Below are 23,705 nucleotides of genomic sequence, written 5' to 3'. Positions count from 1 at the left end.
ATCAAAAAAGCATATTTCCATTTTTAAAATAAAAAAAAAATCTTCCTGCAATCATGTCTTATTTGCTTGTTGTCTAAGTTAGGTGACCTGTTAAGAAGGAACATGGTGGGTGAAAAGAAAGCAGCAATCGGTTTTCTTTTTTCTTCTAAAGCAGTGGTGTTTAATAATTGCCTGCAGCATCCGCACATGGAAGGAAAAAACCACTCTCTCTCTGCATTGCCGATTCCAACCCATTCCTCTCCAGCACTCGATTGATCTGCCCAGAGTTTTATCTTTCTCCCTCTGCATGCAGAGGCAGAGGGTCATGCGAGAACAAACCCCTCCAGCGATCTTCAGGGGACCGCATCTCCTTTTCTCCCCCTTAAAAATCCCAAGCCGGCTGGGTCAGCTCGGCGGAACGTGCAAACCACCTTAAGAGAGTTCCTCCTCCTTTCGCGGATGGGGGGGTGGGGGTGAGTCTGGCAGGGCTAGGCAGTGGCGTTGCCATGACAAGCTTTTTCTTAAGCTCTCACTGCTCCGCGCAGGAGGGACTCAACTTGCAAAAGGGTGGATTTGGAAAGAGAGGCAGGGGAGAAGGACAGGCGGAAAAATCCAGAGGGACTCGCATTTCTTCAGATTAGGAACCTTTAGCTGCAGCAGAGTTCCCCGAAACCCTTAACCGCCCATCGGACAAGCGGTCTTCCCTCGCACCCCGCCAGCTCCAAACTTCGGGAAGATCGAGAGCGAGGGACGGGCAAGATCAGAAATCAAGGCGCTTTCACAACTCCCTCCTCCCTCCCATGGAAATCCAGGGGTTTTTCCCAGCCTGTGGAAGACTGGGTTACTGGAGGCGGAGGGAAATCAGCAGGAGCCACCGCAGCATATGAATTGCCTGGGTAGCGCAAAGCCCTCGCTCCCTCCCTCCACGCTGTGCTGCTCTGTGCGGAGGTAGCCGCTTCAACTAACGCGACGCCGCAAACTTGGAGCGGCTGAGCGGGTAGGCTGCGTCCAGCCGTTTTTCTGGAGGAAGCCTTCGCGTCTTCTCCTCCCTCTGCGAGGTGCAAAAGTAAGCCAGATTGCCTGTCGCGATTCCATGTCCTTCCGCCCGCCGTTCTTCCCTTTGCACGGAGGGCTATGTCTTTTTTGCTCTTTTCCTGGGCCTGGATAAGGGACTCTGCCGCCGCCGCCACCCCTCCCTTTGGCTGAGAAATTGACAAGAGAACGGGAAACTGTTGCAAACATATTTTCCATGCCTGCTTCTTTTGCTCGTTTCTCAAACTTGAGAAAAAGGCAAAGGAAGGCAGATTTGGGTGGAGTAAACCAGAGTTTCGGCGGCCTTTCGTTTTGCCTGGGAATCTACAGGCTACTGGAAGATATTTATCCGATATTCCTCTGCCCAGTTCTGATTTTACTTGTAAAAACGGCTCTTAGGAGGGGAGTGTTTCAGAGTTTGTTTTTCTCCCTGCTATAATTAGCTGTGGAAAATTCAGGGAGTTCCCTGCGTCTAGCTGGGTTTTTTTTAAAAAGGGAATATTTGTCTAGGGGGAGAAAGGAGACATATTAATGAACATGCTTGGAATTTTGTTTGTGGCTAGATTGTATGATCAAACTTAAATGTTGCTTTAGGTGATGTGTGTTTCCAGATTTTGGTAACGTTGACCACAGCAGTAATAGTGGAGATAGTGGCTTGCCTTAATCATAAAGATATATTTTAAAATTTTATTTTAAGACGGGAGAAGAAGCAGGCTCTAAAGTATGTTGTTTCCCAGCGTGTGTTTCTCTGATTTATTTTTTTAAGTGATCCAAAATGGAACTCTTAAAAATATGTCTTCAACTACTGCTTGTGGCACACAGAAAGACTGGGTGGTACCGTGCCTTTATCTCCCTGAATTGCTGGTTCAAGGCTACACCCCCAATATTACAACACTTCTCTGTTAGCAAAGGTGGCTGGGGGAAGAGAGCTGAATTCCTAGGCAAGGCGATGTTGCTGCCGGTGTGGATGGAGGTGGATGCGTAAAACGGATCAGGGGGTGGCAACGGAGGCATAAAGAAAGCGAAGTCCCAAGGTCTGCTGCTGTGCCTAGTAGTAAAACACGCGGGGCGAGGCGTGTGCATCCTGGACTCCCTGCCGGCATTAGCGCTTCAAGGACAGCGCTTATCACCTCCGGGGACACGATCCTGACTTAGGCTCCGGCTGATGCTTAGTTCGATTATTATTATTTTTAAAAGAGGCGCGCGGGCGGGGAGGAAGGTGTGTGCAGTTAATATGCGGGAGTATTTAGCGTGCTCCTGGGCTTCAGCAGAGTAACCTGGTTATCTGTTACCGGTCTCGGGAGCACAATGCTGGGTCTGTGTGTCACCGAGGGCCGTTTAGACGCTGAATTCGAAAAGGGGAAGCTGGACACCACCACCCCCCCCGCCCCTTCCGCGGCAGGGTCTCCAGTTCTGCGCTGACAAATGGACTGCTGGCTGCCAGACGGACAGATGCAGGAAGGGGAGGGGGCTGGGCTGGGAGGAAGCTTGAGGAACGCCAGCTAATCAGTCGCCTCCGAGGGGCGCGGCAGGGCGGGGAGAGTCAACCTCCCCACCCCACTTCCTCCTCTCCCCAGAGACCCCATTCGCGGCCAGCCCTAGAGGGGAGAGAGGGCTTAAGTGTTGGACAACAGTGCGGTCGGACGAATGCGACCACTGCAGCGATCTGCCGGGAAGGGAGGGGGCTTCCTGCGGGGCGGAGGGAGACTCCTCGCCCTCATTGCATGGCTTGGAGATGGGCGACGCGACTGAGGACCTGCTGCTTCTGGCGAGGCTCGATCTGCTCAAAAAGGGCGGTAGTGGGCAGCGTATCTGAAGTGGGAGCAGGATGGGGCGATGTCCGCATAGCGCCGCCGGCTGAAAAAGGGAGAAAGTGCATACCTTGTCGAACTTGTTCTACTGCTAATATGCACGCTTAAGTTGAACGGAATCTTTCTTCCACACCCCGCCCCGCCCCAATCCACTACATTTTCCCTTCTCTGGCGTTGCTAATGTACCGATGCTGAGCGCGCACACACGCTACCCCAGGAATTATTGACTAGCTCACCTTCTCTCCCCCGCCGCCCGAATCCTCTAATCGCGATCACACAAATTAGAAATTGCATTTCTCCCTTCAGGATGCTTTGGAAAGGTGGGGGAGGAGAGTGATAATAACCCACCTTTTAAACTACTCTTGAGCGATCCTGATTGTGACTAGAGTGAAGAAATAAGCAGTCAGTCTTGAGCAACCTTGAGTGTTCAGCCCAAAAGGTTGGAGAGGCTGGATGTGTGTCTGCTGAGGCAACAAACAGTAGGGATATGTGAGCAGAGCGGCTTCTGCTGTTGTGAAAGCCACTGAAAGAGTCCTGGCATGCTGTTTTAATGGGGGCGGGTGAGATTTGCCTTGATGCTGCTTTTCTCCCTAAAACCCATACTGAGTGGTTCTCCAAAGACTTGGGGAGGGGGCATGATGGTAGCAGTAGCAATGGCTCTGAACCCCCAAACCTTGGGACACGGGACACTAGGGCTGCAGTCGGATGTGTACTTGCCAGGGAGTGAGTCCCACTGAAATCAGTGAAGCGTACTTCTGAGTAGACATGCATAGGGTTGTGCTGCACATGCTCTTTCCCACAATTCAGAAATCTCCCCCCCCTTCTCCCAGCCCTCCTCCCTCTCCCAGCAGCTGACACCAAGTGCCCCTCCTTTGGGTAGCTGTGGCAGAACCCCTGCAGTCAGACACAGCTGATAATCAAGGCTGCCAAATGGCTGTATTTCTGCAGCAGATGGGTGCACCCCCTGTTCTCCCCATCCCCCTTCCCCATTAGCACCAAGGCAATCCTATCTGACTTCCTGCCAGTCTCCTGACAGGTGGGGGGGGGGGAAGCATAACCTTATTTGGGGAACCTCCCATCTGCTAGGGAATGTCTGCTGGGAAGGGATGGTGTGGGTGAAGTTCCTATCCTGCCTCCTGTTGCTTTCCTCCCCTTTTTTTGGTGTCTACCTGCCTTGGCTGTCCTGTCAATTCTCTCTTGGGTGTATGGTCTCTCTGTGCCAACAAGGGTCGATGGCCTGGCTTGCTGTCTTTGGGTTGTGCCTTTACGGACCTCTGAGAAGAGAGAGAGGCTCTGCACGATTTGCTCAGCAATGAAAAAGGCATGCAGCTTTCCTGTGTCTTTGGTGCAAAGGGAGTTTGTAGTGGCTTCTGCAGGCTGACTGTTAACCACTCCTTCATGGGGCATTGATCAGTGCAACCTAGTACCTAGTGCAGGGAGGTAAGGAAGTGCAACCTAGTGCAGGGAGGTAAGGAAGCTGAAGAGAGAGCTGTGTGTGTGTGAGGTATACAGGATATAAAGGAGCTGCCTTCATACAGAGCCAGTTCCATGGCTGGCACAGTCAGTCCCAGAGATCTTCCCCAGGGATTTAACAGGGGGCCTCACACATGCAGAGTTTTATGTGCCATAGAGCTGCTGCCCCCCTCCCACTCAGGAACTGTGCATCCCTGGCAGAGTTGGAGTGAGGCAGATCAGAAATACTGAGCGCTCTAGCATGTTGCAGTTCAGATGTGCAAGTTTGGAATACAAATGGACATGATGTCAGAAATTCAGAACGGAGCTGCAGTGGCAGAGCTGTAAGTAGAACCAAGAAAGAGCTGATTAGCTGGGGCTGTTGAATAGTGAGATTTTAGTATGTTCTTCGCATTTAGGATGGTGGGGTGCTCTAGGTATGCTCCTGTATGGATCTAGTTGTCGGGCATGTCTCAGGGTTAAATTGCAGACCTTTCTAGAATAATGTGGACTGATTTTCTTTTCAGTGGAACTTTGCTGTGTTTTAGCAATGTTATTTCCCTGTTTGCACCAACTTGCAAGATTAAAGGCGGGGGGGCTCTGTGAACCCCCAGGGTAAATTGTACTCTTGCTCATATGGTCTGCAATCCTATGAATCTTAAACAACTGTCACTTATCTTATCCATGCATTGGGTTTGAGCAGCATCCTTATGCTCTGTTGAGTGTCTGGATTGAATTCTCATGTTCTGCAGAAGAGTTACACTTAACTGTGCTAGATCATTCACAGTATAAAATACAAATCTACAGTGCAGTGTTAATTTTTAGACCTAGATAAGGCTTGAAATAGTAAATGGATTCAGTGTTTTGTAGGTTGAGTTTGGAATACACCAGCAGAGCTGTGGGTAACAGGGCATTAACTGAAGTATAAAATAGCTTGGAAGACAGAGCTCTTAGGTCCTTAGCAGAGTCAAGCACAGGAAACCAAAATGGCAAAAAGCATTTTCAAAACTGTGGAGTAGTGGTGAGTTGTCATTAATGTTTTGACACCTGGGATGATGTGACACTTCTCCCCAGAAGGGATTCGGTGCTCTTTGGAGAACTGTGGAAATTTTCCAGGTCCATTTTACTACTTGTCTTTGGGGAACTAGTCCAGCGTTTTTCATTGTAAGCCCCAGGGGCCAAGGATGACCCCCAGAGGCACTCTTACCCCTGGACTTCCAAGTCAAAGTCCAAGGCCTCCACACCCCGTGGGGCCCCCAAATCCTCTTTAGTCTGTACTGGGTGGTGTGGCTAGTGCCCTCAAAAACCTACTGTTTGCTTAACTTGCAGTGGGAGGGGGGATACTTCCAAAGGCCTTTAGGTCCAGGCTCCAAGATTACCTAGGTGCCCCTCTGATGACTCCCACCAGCCCTAGGTGTGACTCCTGACTAATTGTTTATTGGCCCTGTGTGAAGCTTCTGCCAAAGCTGAATATGCTGCATAGTTCCCTTGGCACCATGTGGAGGCAGCTGTTCCCACAGCGCAGTTTTATGCTTTGCCCAGCATAAAACACCCCAAGTAGGGGTGTGTGCAGTGGCACAATTTGGGCAACTGGACCGCCCAGCTTCAAGGCCCCCGTTAATAAACCTCTGTGTTTTTGTTTTCTTAAAATTATTACTACTGCAGCAGAGGAGTGGCTGCGAGGAGGAGCAGAGGAGTCCTTCTCCCCTCCCCCCCTCCCACTGGGCCTGTCCATGACGTCATGGGCTTGTAGCGATCTCTTAACTACGCAGGCACACCTCGCAGGTTGCCAAAGGTGTTGGCCCAAATGGACAGGCCCAGCATTGCTCTGGCCCCCATTGCCGCTGCTGGGGGAGGGGGGGAGATGGGAGAAAGACTGCTCCGCTCCCTCCCCTGGCAGCCACCCCTTGGCCACGGTAATAATTATCTAAAAAACAAAACACTGAGATTTGATGGGTCAGGCACGGGGTGACTGCTGGAGGGCCCAGCCATTTGGAGCCCCCCCCCCCGATCTTTGAGGACCAGACCGGGTCCCCAAGGTCCAGGGGTTAGAGCACCTCTGGGTGTGTGTGCTCCTTTAAGGAAAAGGGAGCCATCTTGAGCCCCTGCACCAACTTGGAAGGCATGCACAGAGTCCTAGGAAGTGCAAGCCTTCCCAGTGTTTTCCTCCTAGAGCTCTGTCTCTCCTAAAGGGCCCTCCCAGCACTGAAAAAAGTGCAGAACTGTGCAGAGGTCAGCCCAGAGGGAAATGGCTCTCACACAGAAGGCTTCTTGCCAAAGTGGCCCCCACTTGAAAAATGCTGAAAGATTATTGAACTACTCAAATACTTATACTACTTGTCTTTGAGGAAAGGCTGTGTGATTTAAGTCCCAGCCAGTATAAGTGCAGTGTGGATTATTCTCTCGTAGTCCTGAGACATCCATTAGCTAAGCAATATAAGGTGATTGTGATTCTCTTTTTATGCAAGAGAAACTAACATCAAGAACTGATAATTTGGTGCTTTGGAAAGTCTTGCCTTGAACCTTCAAGACAAGACAATGGTGCAGTGCTAGATATTTTGTTCCTATTTCAAATGTCGTGTATTTACCTGACTGAATTGATCAAAGACATTTCTGTTTCTATGGCATCCTTTTGCTCATTAATCATGGAGAAAAGATCAATAGTTATCTTGCTGGCTTCACCAGTATTGCAGGGTTTTTTTAAAAAAACAATGAGAAGGCACCATGTCCCATGAGCTGCCACTGTTTTTCCGGATCAGTCATCAATTTCTTAATGTTCCCAACGAAAAGCTTTTATCTCATTAAAGAGATGCAAAGAAGAGGCACAGTTTTGGTGACTGATTTGGATGGAAGTCTCATTATCTCTCATCCCAGCCATAGTTCTGCCTCTGCTGTTCCTCCTCCTCAGTCATTGAAGACTTGTTCATAAATTTCCACGTGGATATCTTGTGGATTATACAGTGATTTTTTGGATTTTTTTGTTTTAAAGCAGAAGTTAAATCCAGCCACTTCACAATGTACATCTCAAGGTTTTTCCTCCTCGTTGCTTTTCAGAATTGTGCATCAGATCAGAGAAATGGGTCTTCTGGAATTTAGAATGGGAAAATTTTCTGGGGGAAATCACATGTGAAATTTTCCCTCATTTGCATAACAGTTGTATTAATCCCCCCCCCCAAGAAATTACTGTTGATATTTTTCTGATGCCCTAAATAGACCATGATTTGATTTGGCAATGTTGTTTGATCTATTTATTATACTGTAAAAAGAAGCACTTCCACCATATTAATTTCCCCTCACTGTATCTCAAACATTTTTTTCCAAATAGGAAGTTTAGAAATGAAAAAATTTTCATGGAAAAATAAAGTGTGGGGAAAATTTCAAGGTGCTATACAAATTTCCTCAAGGTGTTGTACAATATTATTGCTAGGGATGTGCCCAGGTGGTTTTGGTGCCTCATTAGCAAGGCACTGGAATGATTTGGGTGGCCACATCTGAAATGTTTCGGCAGGGGGCGAGCTGTTGCTTTAAGAATGAGGCACACAGGTCCTTACCTGCTCCTCCGCCAACCCGCCGCTGTTCCAGTCATAGCTCTGCCCTTCCCAAAAGGCTGCACACAGCTGTGTCACAGTGGCAGCACACACATGGCTGCCACGCCTGCACCTGAACCTGTGTGCCTCATTCTTAAAGCTACCACTCCCACCCCCCGCGGCTGCCCGAAATGTTTCGTGCACATTCCTGATTATTGCAGCATAGAAAAACATACTGCAAAAACAATAAAACGCCCTCTGTACAATAGCAGCGAGACTATAGGCCCATTCTCACATTATGTTCAACACTCATACAAGTGTATAGTGTACACGGGTGCAGATCTGTACTTGGGAGCAGTCATTCACGTGCTTTGTTGAATGCAGGTACAGAAGTACACTTCCTGTCTGTGCCATGCATTTGAAGGGCCTTTATCCAGAGTCACTTTAAAATGAATACAGGTACAGTCATTCACAGAAACCCATGTATGAGTCTACAGACATCTGTACACTCCTACAACATTATTGGTTTTATATCATACAAGCAAGGGATGCTAAGACAACTCATCCCAGGTCAAATGTGGACAAACCAATAAAAAGTATCCTCCAAGTTGGGGAGATAGGGGACATAGGAAGCTGCCATATACTGAGTCAGACCATAGGTCCATCTAGCTCAATATTGTCTACACAGACTGGCGCGGCTTCTCCAAGGTTGCAGGCAGGAATCACTCTCAGCCCTATCTTGGAGATGCCAGGAAAGGGAACTTGGCACCTAGATGTACTTCCCAGAGCGGCTCCATCCCCTAATGGGAATATCTTACAGTTCTCACACATCAGGTCTCTCATTCATATGCAACCAGGGCAGATCCTGCTTAGCTAAGGGGACAAGTCATGCTTGCTACCATAAGACCAGCTCTCTTCTCCTAGACCAGCTCTCTCCTATTGTGACTATTGGCCACTGGAACATAGGAAGCTGCCTTCTTCTGAGTCAGACAGTTGGTCCATCTAGCTCAGTCCTGTCTGCACTGACTGGCCTTGTGACAGGAGTCTTTCACAGTTGAACTTGGGATCTTCAGCCTGCAAAGTACATGCTCTACCACTGAGAGCTATGTCCCTACCAATGTTGGTATGCGTTGGTCTCCTATCCAGGCACTGACCACACCAAGACCTGCTTAGCTTCAGCAAGGAGGCTGTTTTGGGTGCCCTTAGACCAGGGCTGCACTACTTTAGCCCTTCAGCTGGTTTTGGACTTCAACTCCCATCATCCCCAGCCACAGTGGCCAGTAGCCAGGAATTATGGGGGTTGTAGTCCAACATCTGCAGGAGGGCCAAAATTGTGCAGCCCTATCCTGAGGCAAAGGAGTCAAATCCTTGGCTAACTCCAAGCAGGAACACTAGAGGTGGGTAGGACAATATAAAAGGAATGTTGCTGGTTTTTGTGGCTGTTGCCTAGGTGGGTGAATTGGCCCCACCCTGTGCCTAGGGAAGGCTCTTTTTCTTTAAAGGACCTTGCCGGATTTCTTGCACTGGCTCCAGCTGTGGTGGTGGGGTCTCAGGCAATTCCTCTGACACAGGCAGGCCTGTGTCTTGTGGACATGGTGGGGGGTGCTGGCTTGGGTTCCCTATGTTCTTCTGCCGTCAGGGGTCCTGGAGTCCTGATAAGGTCTTCCCACCCTGTCTCATCCCCTGAAGTGTTCACCTCAGTTGAGGAAATCCTGAATTCAGAGTCATGACATGATGGTGTGTGTGTGTGTATGCAATAAATTCAGTGGCATTTTAGGGAGAAACAAACATGTCAGTTCCATGAGAGAATGTACAACAGAAATAATGGACTGGGCCACCCAAAGAAGAAAATAAATGTGTTGAAGAACTGTTCTGTATGCAAGCCCGATTTGTGTGTTCACTGTCTGTGGTTGGTGACTACGTGAGTGGGGTGGGGACGACGACGACCAGAAACTTGCTGGCTAGCCTTGCCCCCTGGCCTTGGCACACTCCATGCCCACCCCCACCCCACCGCACTGTCCCCCACATTGATCACATTTTTGCAGAGGCAGATTCTGGATGCAGACCATCCCTGTGATTAATAGCCCTGGGCACTCTCCACCCCACCCCCACCCCCATATCTGTATTCAGTGCTTGTCTGCAGAGGCAAGCACTGAATGCAGGGATAGTGAGGGGTTTGGCCATGGAGCATATGAGTGCTGGGATATGTGGCCAGCTAACGCCCTTTCACCCCGCTCCCATGCATTCACTGTCTGCTGATGGTGAACGTGGGACTAGGGCTACAATCTGAATCCTTTCTGATGGAGCTTTGAGCATGAAACTTTGGCTTCTCTTTGAAGTGTAACCTCTTGATATAAATGTTAATAAGCTAGATTCTTTTTCTTCCCCCCCACATGCTGCTGTTCATTCAGATCCCTTAGAGTCTGCCAGAAGGACTCTTCCATCCAGTATTTAAAAGATCTGAGTGGGTTGACTAACTGAAATTTGAAGAATATGGCTGCACCATCATTGGTATTAGGAGCTGTAAACTTGCTGCAGACATCATGACTGACAGCCTTTCCTGAGTTGCCATACCAAGTCTGTTTGGTGCCTGCCAAGTGAGGCTCATTAGTTCAAGGATTTATCCCCTTTTGTCGTTGCACTTCCATTTGATGCCAACATATACGTCATAAGTTTATTGTAATGAACTGATTCTTTGCCCTGCTAGCTCTTCTGCATCAGAGGCTTTAAGACTTTTGTTGCTGTTGATAGATTAAATTTTCAAATAGAATGTAAATCATAAACACGCCTCTCTATTTCAGTCTTATACTTCTATAGTATACTTATATATACTATAAACAGTCTCATTATATACTTGTTTCACATACAAAATGTATATTGGTCATGCTTTTAAGTACAAGGGTGTTGATTCTTTCTGTTAAGACGCATACAGATTGTTTGGCTTAGATGCTTTAGTAGGCAACCATATGTATTAAGCGATTCCTTTTCTCCCTCGAAGTAGGAGGTCACGGCTCACAAAGGGTTAACTTCCACTCCTTGCTCCCGATAGACAGGAAATCTCAGGTGTTTTTCAAGTAGCTGAAGTCCGTCCCCCTTCTCCCAGCATGCTCAGGTGTGATTCCCCAGTTCCTTCCTGTCTTCGCTCCTGATCAGACATACACCTGGGCTCCTGCCCAAATTCTAATCTGCATTCATCCTTCTACCGGTGAGCCTTTCCACTTTCTACTAGACATGTGCACGGTCCGGAGCAGTCCGGACCGGCACCGAAGGGGGGCCTTCCTTTTAGGGTGGGGAGGGCTTGCTTACCCCTCCCGCCTCTTTGCCCCCGCCAGCGCCCGTATTTAACAGAATAACGGGGCGCTGGAAACCAGCCTCCACCCCCCCCCCCGCCGCGCCCCACCCGCCGTGAGCAGATTTAGCCCAAAAACTACCGATACCACTGCTGCCGCCCGGCAGCCAGCCCTCCCTCCCTCCCAGCTGCCCGCCCGCCCGAGTCCTCACCCGATGCTTTGTAAATAACGAGAGGAGCTACCGAACAGAGCTCCTCTCGCTAGGAAGTCCTGCAGCATACTGAAGCTTTGCACGCGTGCGCATGCGCGCGCCGCAAAGGACACCGATCGCCGGAGACCCCGTCTACCCGCCGGGAAAAGGCCGGGTAGACCGGGCCTCCGATCGCCGGAGGCCCGGTCTACCCGGCCTTTTCCCGGCGGATAGACCGGGCCTCCGGCGATTGGTGTCCTTTGCGGCGCGCGCATGCGCACGCGTGCAAAGCTTCAGTATGCTGCAGGACTTCCTAGCGAGAGGAGCTCTGTTCGGTAGCTCCTCTCGTTATTTACAAAGCATCGGGTGAGGACTCGGGCGGGCGGGCGGCTGGGAGGGAGGGAGGGCTGGCTGGCTGGCGGGCGGCTGCAGTGGTATCGGTAGTTTTTGGGCTAAATCTGCTCGCGGGGGGGCGGCTGGTTTCCAGCACCCCGTTATTCTGCTAAATACGGGTGCTGGAGGGGGCAAAGAGGCGGGAGGGGTAAGCAAGCCCTCCCGCCCTTAAAGACATACCCCCCACCAGGACCCGGACCAGCCAGGGCCGAACCGGTCCAGCAGTTCGGCCATTCTTTAGAATGGCCGCCGGACCAGTCCGGACACACCCCTACTTTCTACAACTGGGCATGGGCACCTAGCAACCTGGGGACACCTTAGCAGGTTCCCACAGAAAGCTTTGGGGTGGGGGTGGTCAAAAGAAGGCCCTTAAACAGTGCCGCCACAATTTCCTGCCCCTCAAAGGAAAAGAACCCCCCCCAAGAAAGGGGGGGGGAAACAACGGACCCTAACTGCCTTTTTCAGTCCTCAAACTGAGTCTCGATTGCTCCAACATCTCCACAGACCATGGTGGGATGTTTGTGTCTGGCCTGTTATTGCTGGTGGTGTCTGCTTTCTACCCTCTTTGTTGCCTGTAGCTGGCAACTTCCATCCTGGTCATGCATAAGCATGGAAGTATAGTTGCGAGTGGTTAGCAATTCAAAGCTTTTGTCTGATTTGGTGAAATGTGTATAGTTTATCTTGAACACCTTATCACAGTAACATGCATTCCCAATTTCTGGTACAGCTGATGTCTCTTACAAAGTAGGGCATAGCTGCTTCTCTCTCTCTCTCTCTCTCTCTCTCTCTCTCTCTCTTAAATATTCAGTGGCACAGGAAATATTCACTTTCTAGGTAACCTACCTAGAAAGAAATCTAGGTCGGTTTGGGAGTTTTTCTGTTGCAGGTGATGTGCCTTGAATAACCTCGGTCTCTTGCAGCTTTTGTTATCCTGTGAAGTCATATTTGAAAATAGGAGTGAAGTTGAAACATAAGACTTAACCCAGGACTTGACAAGTTTTCTTTGGACTTAGGAGCCAGACAATGGACGCTTTATGATTACAAATATGAATACGACGAATATTTATTTACCACTTTTCAACCAATGTCCCCAAAGAGGTTTAAAGGTAAAGTGTGCCATTGAGTTATTTTTGACTCCTGGTGCCCACAGAGCCCTGTGGTTTTCTTTTGGTAGACTACAAGAGGGGTTTACCATTGCCTCCTCCCGTGCAGTATGAGATGATGCCTTTTAGCATCTTCCTATATCGCTGCTGCCCGATATAGGTGTTTCCCATAGTCTGGGAAACATACCAGTGGGAATTCGAACTGGCAACCTTCTGCTTGTTAGTCAAGCATTTTCCTGCTGTGCCACTTAAAGTGGCCAAAGAGGTTTATATAGATTTATATAGATATAAATAAACAAACCAATAAATGGCTCCCCACCCCTCATAGTGGTTTGCCATTGAGCCGGCCTGATCTGAGGGTTTGCGCTTGAGCCAGGCCTGGTTGGGCTCAAGGTCAAGCTGAACCCCTGGGCTGGGCCGGGGTTTGGTAGTTTTTTAAATGGTGGACTTACTGCCTCCAGAGCCTTGGTAGGGTGGGTGCTGCTGGTGACCGTTGGGGTTTCCGGTGGTTACCACTCCCTCACAACAGCCTTCCCCTGGTCTCTCCCAGGCTATTTCGGTGTGGCAGCCATTTTGAAGGCCACCACTCATGGTCCATTTGTATAGCTGGAACAACCCCGGGTGAGACTGGGGGAGGCCAAAAGAGGAGAGGGGAACTGCCAGAGACCAGCAGCACCCCCCAAGGCCTGGGAGGCAGTAAGTCTACCATTTAAAAAACTAATAAAACAAAAAAAGATCATCCCTGGCACTTCCGAACTGGCTCAAATTTGAGCTGAGCTGGGCCCCTTGTTCGGGGTGCCAAAACGAAACATGCCCAGTTCTGTTTGAGCCCACTTTGGACTTGAACTGAACTGGAAAAGCTGGTTTTGTGCACATCCCTACCAAAGGGCTCACAATCTAAAAAAGCAATATATGATAGACACCAACAACAGACACTGGAGGGATGCTCTGCTGGGTGTGGATATGGCCAATTGCTTTCCCCCTGCTAAATAAAGAGAATTACCACTTTTTAAAAAGGTGCCTCGTTGCTCTTTTAGCACTTGACAAAATTGCTGGATTTAGTGATGGACATTGGAGTAAATGGGCTTCTCTTTATCCCATTTACAAGTAACCTACTTTGTACAGAAACAAAGCTTTTATTAAATTACTCTACCTCTGAATATTGTAGTCCACGTGCCACAGTTGAATTTCTAAGTGCCATGGCTCCCTGGTGCCTGGGATTTGTCAAGCCCTGTCTTAATCTTTTGAATGCTGAGTTCTTTCCTCTGTAGTTTTTCTGCACAGACAAGCCCTGCCTCTGCTCAGCTCCAGCCCTTCTCCTTTCAGAATGAGTTCCGATGCAGCCACAGCATACAGTCATGGGCTGTTCTCTGTGACAATGAGGCCAAATAAAGATTGGCACCAATGGTGTTGATAGGCAAGCGCTCAGATCAATTGGTCTGCCCTCCATCCCTGTTGCTTGTCCTCATTTGCACTCATTTGCACCAATGGGTGAGAACAATTGCATTGACATGATTGTGGGGTGGGGATCTCACTCTGATGTAGCTAAGGTTTGTGTCAATTTTGGAAATACTCTTTGGATGGGGAACAAAGTTACAGCTGCTTATATTTCCTAGGGCTTTTCTGTCTCTATTGATCTTGTGCTCTTGGCATTGCTGCATTTGGGTCAGCCTTCTATAAACTGAAGCACTTTGGGTAGGTCCAAATTTACCAGGCATATCATCCCAGTAAATTGGATTTGTAGAGTAGAAACATCAGCATCCACAAACTGTGTGTATTTGGCAATCATGAGATACTGTGAATTGTAATTCCTGATACAACAGGAATTTCATAGTGATTGTCCAATCTGTGATTTAGGTGTGGCCAGGCTAATTGTTGGAGAGGAGGCATAAATAGATGATGGAGCTGGATCTTTTATGTTTATGCGAAACTCCCATTTTATAACAGGGTCCCTCAGCAAGAGTCTTTGCTTCTTCTCTGCACCAATGTTGTAGGGATGGGCCCAGCCCGGTCCGGAGGCCATTCTAAAGGCGTCCGGACCTGGCCGGTTCGGTTCGGGTGTGTGTGTGGGGGTTCCTTTAAGGGCAGGGGAAGGTTTACTTACCCCTCCCGCCGCTTTTCCCCCCTCCAGCGCGCGTATTCTATGTAGTAATTGGGGCGGCAGGATACCTCCCTGCCGCCCCTTCTCCCACTTGAGTGTAAAAGGCTGCATGGAGCCTTTTGCGCACGTGCATGTCGCGCGCGAGTTTCACGTCTCCCTGATGTGCGTGTGTGTGTGTGGCCACGTGCGCGCACGTCAGGGAAACATGATGTGCGCGTGCGCAAAAGGCTCCGTGCAGCCCTTTGCACTCAAGTGGGAGAAGGGGCGGCAGGGAGGTATCCTGCCACCCCAATTACTACATAGAATACGCATGCTGGAGGGGGGGAAGCGGTGGAGGGGGTAAGTAAACCCTCCCCCACCCTTAAAGGAACCCCACACACAGTGCCAGACCACAGCTCTGTGGTTCCGTGCACACCCCTACAATGTTGGATTAATTACGGCCTCTTCTTTCTGGAGTAAGACCCAAACGGCTTCTTTGCAGAACAGTGTAATTCTACACCTTTGTGAGGCGTTGCCCGGTTAGTGGATGAGGGGAGGGTGTGATGTTCTGTCTACCCTTAAACTGCAGAGAGTGACAAATAATGTAATATACTTAGCTTTTTCTCTCCATCTTAACTCCTTCTTTGGGGCTTACATGCTTCATGAACAAAACCACCCCAAAAGAGAACAACCCATGTAGCAGGAGATGGTTGAAGAGAGACCTTCTTGGTTTCTGTGTCATGCAGGTAGGTGATGCTGAGGTCATTTTAAGCACAAGATCCAAAATGAAATACTGTATTGTGCTCTCTGTGCTAGGCTCCCAGATGAGAAAATGCCATTATCACGAACAACAATGTAATGCATCATCTCTTGGCTCTGGGGACACTGGTCTGGCATGAAATCTCTCTCTATTTTCCCACCCTCTGTTGTAGTCTATTGATCCTTTAAAAGGATCCAAATATTCTGTTACACATTCCAAAATTCAATTTCCAGTTCTGCAGAGGCTACAGTCAAAATATAGAAGAGGGAGAGGATATCTATCTATCTATCTATCTATCTATCTATCTATCTATCTTATTTCTATGCCGCCTGATATATGCCTCTCTAGGTGGTGTACAAAGTTTTTTAAAAAAACACAGCAAATGTAAAACAATACAAAAAGTTAAAATTCACAAAACAAAACTATCTCAGAAGAAAAAAACACATTAAATAGCTTAGAATTTTCAGTTAAAAGCCTGAGAAAACATTATTAAATAATGTTTATTAAGGAAGAAAGCATTGTGTGTATGTGCATGTGTTTTATACTTGCAAAATTAATACATTTTGTTGTTTCTACCTTTTTCCTTCTGTTCAAAAGTGCTGTAGAATTGTTAATATTTGTCCACACAGTGATGTTGTGACTTGGATCAACTACTGTGCCATTTTTGTAGATGAGGCATTTGAGGCTGAGTGGGTCATATTTGCCATGTCCACCCAATGATTTTATTTGGAAAGTGGGATTATGTAAGCCTTCCCAGTCACAGGACTACATTGGTTTTAATGACAGGACCACAACTGGCTCTCAGGTTAAGGGTATATGATTAGAAGTATCCAGTACTTAAAATGCCATCAGCAAAAGAACATTGCAATGCTAATTCAACTTCATGATTTGAGTGACATTCTGGCCCAGGAAATGATACTCTCCCCCACTTCCCAGGTGGGTGTTTTTCTCAGTGCTCAAATTATATGGAGACCAGTGGGAGCCAGGTTTGATGCCCCTGTTAGCTAATGTTTCTAGAGGCTTATGAACAGGCATGATTTGGCTAAAAGTGGAGGGAATCTGGCCAGGGAGACTGTAATTTCATTAAGTGCCTCCTACCTTTCCCTCTATAATTGGAGTGATGAGAATATTCCATCCAAAATGAGTGGCTTAGTTAGTAACATAACACCACTGAAAAGCAAAAGGAATTAAGCTTCTTGTACTACCAGTCCAATACATATGGAGATACTTGGAGCCATCTGCTGTAACTTTAGTGCAGTGACCCTTCTGAGATTCTCCAGCTGTTGCTGGACTACAACTCCCATCATTAGAATGGTCCGCCTGAAGAGGTTATTGGATCCAGCAAGTTTCCAAGAAGCCTTGGAGGGATTTAATGTTGGCTTTGCTGGTGATCCTGTTGATGCCCTGGTTGAGAATTGGAACAACTTGCTCACCAGGGCAGTAGACACGATTGCTCCCAAGCGTCCCCTCCGACCCACTTCAAAATTGGCCCCTTGGTATACAAAAGATCTACGGGGGCTGAAGCGGCAGGGTAGGCGACTGGAGTGCAAGTGGAGGAAGACTAGACTCGAATCTGACAGACTGCGACATAGAGCACACTTAAAGATCTATGCTCAGGCAATACGTGCGGCAAAGAGGCGGTTCTTTTCTGCCCATATTGCCTCTGCGAATTCACGTCCAACTGAGTTGTTCAGGGTTGTGAGGGGATTAGTATCTGCCCCCCCAAACCAGAATTTGGAGTCATTAGTTACCCGCTGTGATGTGTTTAAAGAGTTTTTCACAGGTAAAATCTCTTGGATTCGGGCCGAGCTAGATGGAGACTCCACCGTTAATTTGATGTCTGAGCTGGAGGTGCCCAACGACTCCTCTTATGTGATTCGACTGGATCGGTTTCAGTTTGTGACTCCTGAGGATGTGGACAAGCTGCTTGGATCGGTGAGGCCTACCACTTGTTCTCTTGACCCTTGTCCAACATGGCTTGTTCGATCTAGCAGGGAGGTTGTTGTAAACAGCCTGGTGGATATCATAAATGCTTCTCTGAGGGAGGGCAGGATGCCTCCTTGTCTTAAGGAGGCAATCATTAGACCTCTTCTAAAGAAGCCTGCATTAGATTCCTCAGAGTTGAGCAATTATAGGCCTGTTTCCAACCTCCCATGGCTGGGCAAGGTAATTGAGAGGGTGGTGGCCTCTCAGCTCCAGGCGGTCTTGGAGGAAACTGATTAACTAGACCCATTTCAAACTGATTTTCAGGTGGGCTATGGGGTGGAGACTGCCTTGGTCAGCCTGATGGATGATCTCCAATTGGCAATTGACAGAGGAAGTGTGACTCTGTTGGTCCTTTTGGATTTCTTGGTGGCTTTAGATACTATTGACCATAGTATCCTTCTGGAACGTCTGAGAGTGTTGGGGGTGGGAGGCACTGTTTTACAGTGGTTCCGCTCCTACCTCTTGGATAGATTCCAGATGGTATCGATTGGAGACTGTTGCTCTTCAAAATCTGAGCTTAAGTATGGTGTCCCTCAAGGCTCCGTACTTTCTCCAATGCTTTTTAACATCTACATGAAACCGCTGGGAGAGATCATCAGGGGATTTGGAGCTGGGTGTTACCAGTATGCTAATGACACCCAGATCTACTTCTCCATGTCAACTTCTTCAGGAGCTGACATATCCTCCCTAAATGCCTGTCTGGAAGCAGTAATGGGCTGGATGAGAGAGAATAAACTGAAGCTGAATCCAGATAAGATGGAGGTACTTATTGTGCGGGGGCAGAACTCTAGAGACTGTTTTGATCTGCCTGTTCTAGATGGGGCCACACTTCCCCAAAAGGAACAGGTTCGCAGTCTGGGAGTACTTCTGGATTCACACCTCTCCCTGTTTTCTCAGGTTGAGGCAGTGGCCAGGGGTGCTTTCTATCAGCTCCGGCTGATACGCCAGCTGCGCCCATTTCTCGAGATCAATTAGCTCAAAACTGTGGTACATCTGCTGGTAACCTCCATATTTGACTTTTGTAATGCGCTCTACGTGGGGCTGCCTTTGTACGTAGTCCGGAAACTTCAGTTGGTTCAGAACGTGGCAGCCAGGTTGGTCTCTGGATCATCTCAGAGAGACCATGTTACTCCTTTACTGTAGGTTTCCGGACAAAATACAAAGTGCTAGTTATAACTTACAAAGCCCTAAATGGCTTAGGCCCTGGGTACCTAAGAGAGCATCTTCTTCGTTATGAGCCCCACCGCCCATTGAGGTCATCTGAGGAGGTCCGTCTCCGGTTACCGCCAACTCATTTGGTGGCTACACAGAGACGGGCCTTCTCCGTCACTGCCCCGAGATTGTGGAATGTTCTCCCTCCTGAGATACAATCCTCCCCATCTCTGGCAATTTTCAAAAAACACCTTAAAACCCTTCTTTTCATCCAAGCTTTCTCAGCTTCCTAAATTGTGGGTTTTTTAATTTCTGGTTTATTTTAAAATACAAAACCCGATTTTTGGGTTTTTAATGACTGTAATTGTTTAATTGTTGTTTTAAAATGTTTTTAAATTGTTAATTGTTATATTGTTTTTTAATTTGTTTTAGCTCTTTACTGTTTTAGTGGTGTGTTTTAATTGTAAACCGCCCTGAGCCATTTTGGAAGGGCGGTATACAAATCAAATCAAATCAATAAATAATCATCTCCAGCCTCAAAACTGTGGCTAGATATGATGGGAGTAGTTGCTGTTCAGCAGCAGCTGGAGTTGGTCACCCCTTGTGCAGTATGCTCTGTGTTTACCAAATGGGGGAAATTGGCACTGTCGGGCTACTTATAAACTGCAGTCCCATTTTAAAAACAGCCAGATATTAATGTATGAGATTACTTTGATATAGGTGGCTTTGTGGTGGTGGTTTTCCTTTAAGATGGTCAGTTTATAACCCACCCAGTCCCTTCCACATCCCACCCACCATTTTTGTTGCTAGTTTCTGTGCTATATAGCAGCTTTGGGTGGCTCAGTTATGCTGCACCTGCCAATGGTGTGTGTTGGTGGTGGAATAGTGCTAGGAAAATTATTCTCTGTTTTCCCCCTCTGCAGTTCTAAAAGAAACTTTGTAGGGTGCAAGTTAAACTGGGAAAACCATGTGAGCAAAAAAAAAGTTAAACACCCTCTCCCCAGTAGTACTGCCCTGACACAACTTAGGGTTCTCATTGCTGCATTAAAGTAAAACTCAAATTGTCAGGCGATCCAGTGACTGATCTCTCGCGTAACATCTTGTTTGGCTCTTAGTCCACAAGCCTTGCATTGTGTGATTTTTCCTTTCAGTGCTTCTCAGCAAAGTTTGCCAGCAGATGATACAGCCTGCTGAGATGTTCCAGCTTCCATCCATCACTTGTCTGATTGGTTATGATGGAGCTTTAATGGATGATTTGTCCCTAGAGAGTTATAGTAATATCTTATAGTTGCAATACTTTTCTTTTTCTGGCAGTGCAACTGAGATGCAGCTGTCTCTGGGGTGGATGTTGGGAATTTCTTGGCACTGTAGGAGAGGAAAGTCAAGAGCATGGAGAGAGAGAAAAACATGACCCAGTTTCACAATTACATCAGTTTCACATTGAGGAGGTGCTCAGGCTTTATTACTCAAATTCTTTGTTCTCTCCCCAACAAATGTTAACAGTCTCTGTTGTGTACCCAAGATCAGGATGATGCTTATATTGACTCCATTGCCAATGCAAGGGTCCACTGGTGTAATGGCAACCCGAGACAGAAGTCCTCAGTTTCTCCTTGCCCTTGCTCACTCATTGTTTCCAAAAGAATATTGGAGGATCCGGGAACATGCATCTTGCCATGAATGACCCAGCATGACTCAGCAGCGTGGGAGATTTACCAATGGCAGAAGGGAAAATGTTTTCTCTCTGAAGCAAGCACCCCAGGGTTAATGGCATAATAAAATGGTGTGGCTGCTTTGAAAGCATGTAGAAGATCCAAGTTCATCCCCAGCATTTCTAATGAAAAAGGTCTTGGGTTGCAGACATGGGGAAAACCCCTGTCTGAGACTTTGGAGAGTCATTGCCAGTCAGTATAGACAACACTGGGCTTGATGGACCAATGGTTTGACTTGGCAGAAGGCAGTTAAATAGGTTAATAAAGTAAGGAGCAGAACATGGAGTAAGATAACCCAACAGCCGAAGGATCTGATGATTTCTCTTAGCATGGAAAATCATGAGAGAGAGAGAGAGAGAGAGAGAGAGAGAGGCTAGAAGAGGTGAAGGCTTGTGTTATGACTTTGGTCTAGGGGTGCCTTGTAGTGGTCTTAGAAGCATTGTCATTAATATTGTTTCCAATATAGCATGTTTCTTTCACCAATTATGTACTTCTGGAAAATGTTATAATTTGAGTGAGAAATCTATGTAGATATTTGCATTCAACACAATCTTTTTTTAAATTTGAAAGTATCAAAACATAGAATATATTCATAAATATACAATAGTTATCAAAATTAGAGGCAGACTTCAAATATCAAGATAATTAACTTCCAACATAAATCCAACGTAATACTGAGAAACACAAATAGTTGTACTGAATACTGAAATTTGTTCCAAAAGGCAACAAACAAGATCTGTTTTTCTGAAATGTGTCTATTTGCAGATCAACATGGTGCCTTAAATATGTCAGTTTAGACATTATTGTTACATTTTGATTTCTCACATACCAAACAGTCTTGTAGTGTTCTGTGGAGGGGGGAAAATATGCCTGAATATTCTCCCTTTCATCCAACCCTTTCCAGGAATTGAACATGGATTGCCACATTTGTTTTTTAGGGCATTAACTTTCAGAGAAATGGAGATCTGTACAAATTGTTGAAAGCTTTCATCATCTATGCTGTCGTCAAGAGTAGACGAAATTGTATATCTGAATGGTGATGGAAATTATCAGATGGCATCTTTGAGATGAAATGCCAAGCTGTGGGAGACAGTGGAATTGAGCACCTCAGAGCAAAGTCTTCTGAGCAAAGTCTTCTGAACATAGGAGGAACTAACAGATTGGCTCAGACCCCTAATCACAGTGGGGCTATTCACATGACTCTGTGGGCAGGGGGGAAATAAGGGTTCAACCAACATTCAACGTTCAATAAGGGTTCAACCGTAGATGATTGCTCTTTGTCCCTGGTGTACGCAAACCACACACCCATATGACCTACGCTGCCAGGAGCAGCATGGATCAACAGAGGCCAGGACTCGTTATCTCGGCCTATTGGTATCCCATAGTGCACTGCGCATGGTGCATTGGGGGATTCCCCCAGGGGATGGGTGATCTAGGTGCCTCTCTCTATGTCAGCGCAAGCTGCAAGCAGCATGTGCTGACTCACAAACCTGGCAGTGTCCTTAACCTCGGCTAAGAGCTGTGTTTTGGTGTTTGGTTTGATGCTGTGGAACCACCGGGATCCATGTGGATCCTGACATTTCTTACAGGCAGCCAAGCCCAGGCTTGGCTGCTCATGAGAACAGCCTCAGTCAGTGGGTAACAATTGATGTTCCAGAGAAAGACAGAGGAGAGGACATATGTGGGATGATCTGCTTCCTTAATGGTTTCATCCTTAATACTGCCCAATATATTTCATCCTTAATACCGCCTTAACATATGTATACTCCCTAGAGATGCACATGTTAGGCGGTATAGAAATATAATAGAATGAATGAATGAATGAATGGAGAGAGAGAGAGAGAGAGAGAGAGAGAGAGAGAGAGAGGCTTACTCAAACCCTGAGCCAGGAGATCTCTCCCACCCCCGGCCTCACCTCTATTGTAAGGCTGGAGTTGCTACATCTGTCATCCCTACAACATGCTTGGCCAGACATCTGCAGGTGATGTACTGATCAGGTGGAGATGCAGTGTTCCAGCTGGTCATGGGAGCTGACTTCTTTGGCATCCCCAGCCAAGGTTTTCCAAGGCTGAGCTAATAAAACATCTGACTTTGATAGTGTTTTAATTAGTTGCTTTTGGCTTTAATGTTGAAGGATAACAAAGTTTCCATAGGTTTATAACCCTTCTCTGTGTCTTCTGTTTCTACAGCTTTTGCGGGGAGGAAGAGGAAATAGGCAACACAGTCTGACCTCTCATTATGTGGGCAGACTAAATATTAATAATATTGATGCCCCCGAGGATGTCAGGGTTCTTTGCAGGCACAAACTGCATATCATGGTAGTGGGCATCTGTAGTATGATCCTCATTTTACAAGCAGGGAAATTGTTTGTACAAGAAGGCAAGAAGAGTAATGCTACTTTCCCAAGATGAACTAGCAGATGGAGCACTGGCCTCCCTGACTTTGAAGCAAAGTAGGGACCCCAAGGATGCTCTCATTTGAATACTGACTTGGTGGTTGTGTCTTGGATATTGATGTCTTTCGTTGAAAATTCTAACTCATTATGGTGATGTCTCTGTACTGGGCAGGGCTTCTGTTTATCTATGCCTTCCTTTCCATATTATTGGACTGGAAATTGAATAGATTCCAGGGAGGAAAGGACCTGTAGGGGTGATACCTTGTTTCAAGGTTAAAAGAAAGAGCGTGAGTTAGCAAAACACATTCAGTGTATATTTATCCATGTCCGAACCAATGATGTATTTGCTGATTCTTTTGAACATCAGAAATGTTGCTAATATTTCAGTTTAGATACTAGGGGAGGCTTGTAAATGGTCACTTGCCTGATGACCTGGAGTGAGTGAGTATTGCCTCCAGGTCAGGAGTCTTTTCTAATTGATCAGGTCAACTGGAAAAGAGTTGTGCTTAGCTTTTATAGTTTTTATTATGGCATCAGTCGGCCACAAATGACTAACATATGTATATGTTAGGAGGTAGGCTAGTTTGTGGGCTAGTAATTTGGTAGGAAATTGTTCTAGGGCAGGGCTCAACAAACCCCAGATTCCAGGTTGCTGCGGCTCTTAGAAGCTTTACTGTGGCACCTAGACTAGGATAGCCTGGAAACCTTGTTTCTGTTTTAAATATGTTACTTGTAAAGGAAATAAGAGAAGCCTATTTATCCTCTCTCTTGACAACGTCTGTCACTAAGTCTATAGTTTTGACTGCTGTCTGGACTCTAAAGTTTTGGACTGGCTCCTAGTTCCAA

The 23,705-nt window shown here is 47.2% G+C and overlaps 1 protein-coding gene across 6 annotated transcripts in view; it reads left to right on the top strand.

Moving 5' to 3' along the window:
- The first annotated feature begins 467 nt into the window (after positions 1–467).
- The window catches only part of ATP2B4 (ATPase plasma membrane Ca2+ transporting 4), a 234,218-nt gene continuing 210,980 nt past the window's right edge, over positions 468–23,705 (top strand). For 2 of the 6 annotated variants that reach the window (XM_053250136.1, XM_053250139.1), the window contains exon 1: positions 468–1,045. The gene's annotated coding sequence lies outside the window, so the exon portion shown is untranslated. Of the gene's footprint in view, positions 1,046–4,509; positions 4,619–23,705 lie in introns of those variants that run through there. The other 4 variants (XM_053250132.1, XM_053250138.1, XM_053250137.1 and 1 more) reach the window with 3 other exon arrangements.

Source organism: Hemicordylus capensis, chromosome 4 (genome assembly GCF_027244095.1).
Source record: "Hemicordylus capensis ecotype Gifberg chromosome 4, rHemCap1.1.pri, whole genome shotgun sequence".
In the NCBI taxonomy this organism is placed as follows: domain Eukaryota; kingdom Metazoa; phylum Chordata; class Lepidosauria; order Squamata; family Cordylidae; genus Hemicordylus; species Hemicordylus capensis.
This window is presented reverse-complemented; position numbering and strand designations above follow the sequence as displayed.